Source organism: Pinus tabuliformis, chromosome 6 (assembly GCF_031772625.1).
Source record: "Pinus tabuliformis cultivar Carrire ecotype Pingquan chromosome 6, CPIR1, whole genome shotgun sequence".
NCBI lineage: Eukaryota > Viridiplantae > Streptophyta > Pinopsida > Pinales > Pinaceae > Pinus > Pinus tabuliformis.
In genome coordinates, this window is record NC_142292.1 from 1,724,247,219 (window position 1) to 1,724,253,218 (window position 6,000).

Consider the following 6,000-nt stretch of genomic DNA (forward strand, 5'->3'; position numbering starts at 1 on the left):
TCTCTTAGTACAGAAGTTTGGGATATCATAGATACAGGGTACAATTTTCCATCCACAACTCCTACCGATTCAGCTGGTAAGAAGCAATATGAAACAAATGCAAAGGCTGTCAATACTCTATTAGGATGTCTATCTCAATCAGAATTCGTCAAGGTTATGTAGTATAAATCTGCGAAAGAAATATGGGACAAGATTATTCTGAGCTATGAAGGAGATGAATAGGAAAAACAAGCAAAACTTCAAACCCTCAGAATTCAGTACGAAAATCTCAGAATGCACAATGATGAAAGTGTGGCTAACTATTTCCTTCGTGTAGATGAGATTGTTAATTGTATGAAAAACTTGGGTGAAGAAATAAAAGAGGTTGTTGTTGTTGAAAAGGTTCTAAGATCTTTGTCCTCTAAGTTTGAATCTAAAGTATCTGCAATAGAAGAAAAAGAGAATCTACGAAACCTTACCATGTCACAGTTGCATGGAATTCTGACTCCTTACGAAATGAGGAAAGGAGGACCATCAGACAGGAGAGAAGTCGCTTTCAAGGCTTCAGGAAAAGGAGATTACTATGAGTTAGGACATATGTCAGAAGAAGAGGAAGAATCAAATTTTGTCAAGAACCTTCAACGGGGTGCTGGAAGATTCAGAGGTAAGTTACCTTTCAAATGCTTTGCTTGTGGAAGAGTCGGTCACTATGCTGCCAAATGTCCTCATAAAGATAAGCTTGACAAGGGTAAGGAACCTGTTAGATGGAACAAGAAACAGAATGTAAATAAGAAAAGCTATTACACTCATGAAGACAGTGATGGACTTTCAAATAGTGATGAAGATGATCAAGGTAATAAATAAAGAATTTTAATGGCTTTTGAAGATGAAGATTTCATGGATGCTATAGATGAAGAAGGTCTTTATGAAGAGATTTCTAAACTCAAAATTTGTTTAGAAGAGAAAAATATGATTATTGATACTCTGCAATTCCAACTGGCTGAAAGGGAAAAGCATCATGAAAAGTTAGAATGTGAAATTGTTGGACTTAGAAAAGAGATTGAGAAATCTAAAGCTCTTAATCTTAGATTTGTTAAAGGATCTAAAACATTAGATGAGATTATCAAAGTCCAGCGTTCTCCGCTAATCAAGACAGGTCTGGGATATAATGAAGAAACAACTCAAGTGCAGGAACCATCTACCTCCAAAAAGTTATCTTGATGCTGCAAGGAAAAGTGAACATAGGCCAAATGGAAATCACCAAGTAAATCAGGGACAATTCACCTCAAGAATGAACAAAGACTATCAGATAAATCGGGGGCAATCTACTTTTAGAATGAACAGAAGATACAACTAGACACAGGTAAAACCTTCTCAATCTGCCTCAAGAATGGATGTCAATAGGAACTACAATCATTTGGATGGTAGATTTGATAATCAGAGGAGTTTCTTCAATGGCCAATGTTTTTCTTGTCATAACTTTGGTCACAAAGCAGCTCAATGTGTTGCCTATAAGACAATCATGACTAGAGAAGCTCATAAACAGAAGAGTATGACTAGGATCATGAAAAGGACCTACAATAACTTCTCTGCTCTTGAAAATGAAATAGAATGTTTTATTTGTAACAATTTCAGTCATGAAGATTCTGAATGCAGGAGCAGGTTTCGGCAGACAACTCAGAAGGAGCAAGCCTCAAGTGCCAAATCATGGAGAATAAAAGAACCACAACTAGAAAGATGTGGTATAGCCTTATATGCGGAAGGGTAGGAAAATCAATGGTACATCGACAGTGGATGTTCGAAACATATGACAGGTGATAAAGAAAAACTTTAGTCATATAGTTCCTTAGAGAAGGAGAAGAAGGTCTCTTTTGGAAATGACACCCCTGCTCTCATAAAAGGTAAAGGTTCTATTCAGTTGAAAGAAAGGGTCAAAGCTAGAAATGTCATGTATGTTGATGGCTTAAAGCATAATCTATTAAGTGTCAGTCAGATGTGTGATTAAGGAACTGAGGTAATATTTCGATCAAATGGATGTAGTGTCCGTGACCTTGATACAGGAAAAACAGTGATCAAAGGCATAAGAACTCCAAATAATTTATACATATTCAAAGAAGGACAACATCAATGCTATCTAAGCAAGAATGATGAACACTGGCTATGGCACAAAAGATTGGGGAATCTTAGCTTCTCACAGATAAATAAAGCATGCAAATACCAGGTAGTTCGTGGTCTTCCAGACATCAGAATTCCAGACAACACAATATGCAAATCATGTCAATTTGGTAAGAAAACCAGAACTAACTTACCTGAGAAGGAAGGATCAGCCAGTAGGCCACTTGAACTTGTCCATACTGATGTATGTGGTCCATCTAGGAAGAGGTCACCTCGAGGAGAAGAATACTTTATATTATTCATTGATGACTTTTCTAGGATGTGTTGGATAGGACTTATGAAGCACAAAGACGAAGCCTTTGAAAAGTTAAAATCATTCAAAGCCTTGGTGGAGAACGAATCAGATGACAAAATCAAATGCCTCAGGTCTGATCGAGGAGGAGAATTTACCTCGAATGAATTTTTTTATTTTTGTGAAGAACATGGAATAAGAATGGAATTCTCTACAGCTAGGACTCCTCAACAAAATGGAGTAGTGGAAAGGATGAATAGAACAGTTCAACAAATGGCTCGTTCTATGCTTGATGAGTCTGGAACTCCCGCAACCTTCTGGGGTGAAGCTGCATTTGCTGCAGTTGTTATTCTCAACAAAACAAATGTCCGAGTGAACAACACTCAAACTCCTCATGAGCTCTGGTATGGTGAGACTCCTTCGGTAAAATATTTCAAAATTTTTGGAAGCAAATGCTATATCAAAAATACTGATGAAAATCTTGGCAAGTTTGAACCTAGAGCAGATGAAGGCATTCTCCTTGGTTACTCTCCCCACAGCAAAGCTTACAAGTGTTACAATAAAAGGCTTGGAAAAATTGTTGAAAGTATTGATGTAGTAGTTGATGAAGAAGAAAACACTCCTAGGCAGGTAAGATCTGAAGATTTCGAAGATGATGAGGACTATCCTTCAACATCAAATCAGACTTATGATGAAGAAGAAGCTCAAGAGGCACCAGAAGAACAGATAAGGATAGAAGATAAGACTCCATCCAGGTACATTCAGAAGAATCATCCAGAATCTCAAATTTTGGGGCAGAAAGAGTTAGGTATACAAACAAGAAGAACAATTGCAAGAGCCTCAAGCTATTTGGAATTGCTCTCCTCCACTGAACCACAAAATGTAAAATAGGCATGCAAAGATGAATGCTGGGTCAAGGAAATGGATGAAGAACTTGAGAAGATTGAAAAGAATAACACTTGGGAGTTGGTTCCTAGACCAAAAGATAAGAATGTCATAGGGACTATATGGATATTCAAAAACAAGTTGAATGGAAATGGGGAAGTTATTAGAAACAAGGCCAGACTTGTTTGTAAAGGGTATGCTCAATAAGAAGGAATAGACTTTGAAGAAACTTTTGCTCCCGTTGCTAGACTTGAGGCCATCCGAATATTCCTTGCTCTTTCAAGCTTTCAGAGGTTCAAAGTATTTCAAATGGACATGAAATCAACTTTTTTGAATGGAGACTTAGAAGAAGAAGTGTATATTGAGCAACCAGATGGATTCATTCTTCGAAATGATCCAAAATTTGTATGCAGACTTAAGAAGGCTCTCTATGGTCTTAAACAAGCTCCAAGGGCTTGGTATTATTGTCTGGACAAATATCTTCATCAACAAGGTTTCTCAAAAGGATCAGCAGATAGCAATCTTTATATAAAAATTGAAAATAACAAATTGCTAATACTTGTTGTGTATGTTGATGATATCATTTTTGGCAGCAATGAAGAAGCTATGAGTCAAATATTTGCCTTGGTGAAGCAAAAAGAATTCGAAATGTCCTTGCTTGGAGAACTGACATATTTTCTTGGACTACAAATCCAACAAAATGAAGGCGGTATCTTTTTATCTCAAACCAAGTACCTCAAGAAGATTTTGAAGAAGTATGGCATGGAAGATTCGAAACCAGTATGTACCCATATGGTTACAAGATGCAGCCTCAGTGCAAATGATGAATCAATAGCAGTGCATCAACCAACTTATAGATCCATGATTGGAAGTCTTCTCTATTTAACAGGTACCCAACCAGACATCATGCATGCAGTGGGAATGGTTGGAATATTTCAGCTAAATCCTAAGGAAACTCATCTTCAGGCAGTAAAGAGAATTTTCAAGTACCTTCAAGGAACTCAAAAATATGGCCTATGGTATCCGAGAGATACAGATCTCACTCTTCATGCTTATAGAGATGCAGATTGAGCTGGAGGCGTGGATGACAGAAAAAGCACAAGGGGTGGTGCATTCTTTATGGGTTCTAGATTAGTATCTTGGTTCAGCAAGAAATAGAGTTCGATTGCCTTATCTACAGCTAAAGAAAAATATGTGGCTACCGCATCTTGTTGCACTCAACTCCTTTGGATGATGCAAACTTTGCAGGATTTTGAAATCACTTGTACTCCTCCTTGTAGGAATTTACAGGGTAAGTTCCTCAGAAAGAACACCAAAAGGACACCGCTCACAACCAGATCACAGATCAATACACCAGTATTTTTGACGTGGTTAAAACCCTCAAAGAGGGAAACAGTCCACGGCCTGAGCCAACGCGGCCACTTTATGCAATTTATTAATCAAAGAATGAAAATTTACATAAGCTTCTCTCATGCACGAATTACCCTGCAAATGACCCTCCATGCGCTTTAAATAGAATTCATGGACCAATCGGGTGTCAAGCCACGGATCAAGTGTCGGTAATACCGAGGAGAGAATGAACCGTTGGATCACTACATATCGTGACAGCCGGATTGTAAGTTACAAAATGTACAACGGTAAAGAAACACACTTTACCTAACTCTATACCTAACTCTATACTAGACCAAGTTTTACTTAACTATTTCCTATGTGTCGGAATATCCTAACATCCCCCCTTAAGAACAACTTGGGATAGGATTGAAGGATTTACAAATATGACACAATAGGAGAAGGAAGGAGGCACTAGAGCCTATCCCCCCTTAGTGACAACTTCCTGAACTCCAACCATAAATCGAAGTTTAGTGAACTTCGCCTCTGTGAGAGCCTTTGTGAAGATGTCTGCAACTTGATCATCTGTTGAACAATATTGCACTTCAAGAACATGGTCGTGAATGAGCTTTCTGATGAAGTGCATGTGCAGTTCAATGTGTTTGCTGCGCTGATGTTGAACTGGATCTTTGCATAGCTGAATGGCACTTTGATTATCACACCAAAGTGTAGTCGGATGCTGCTGTTGAAAGCCAAATTCTGACAGGATCTGACGAAGCCACAAGGCTTCCTTACTAGCTTCTACGGCACCACGATACTCTGCTTCTGCTGATGAAAGAGAAATGGCAGCTTGTTTCTTACAAGCCCATGTAATAGGTCCTGAACCAAGAGTGAACACATAACCGGCAGTAGACTTCCGATCATCAGGGTCACCAGCCCAATCAGAATCAGTGAAACCAACCAATAGAGGAGTTGCTTCGGCACTGTAATGAATCCCAAACTGAACTGTACCTCGAACATAACGAAGTATTCTTTTAGCTGCTTTCCAATGACTTTCACGGGGGTTTTGCATGAACCGAGCAACAAGGCCAACAGCAAAGGAAAGATCAGGACGAGTATGGGTTAGATACAAAAGTTTTCCTACAAGTTGACGGTATAAGGTAGCATCAACTTCAGGAGAAGTACAAGTGACTGAGAGTTTGACTCCAGACTGAAAGGGAGAAGGGGCTGGCTTACAGTCCTCCATGTGAAAATGACGTAGAATATCACAAGCATACTTGGACTGGGAAAGGGAAATACCCTCCTTGGATTGCAAGACTTGAAGACCGAGAAAATAGTGTAAGTGTCCTAAGTCTGTCATTTCAAATTTCCTTTTGAGGCTAGACTTCACATGGTTTATA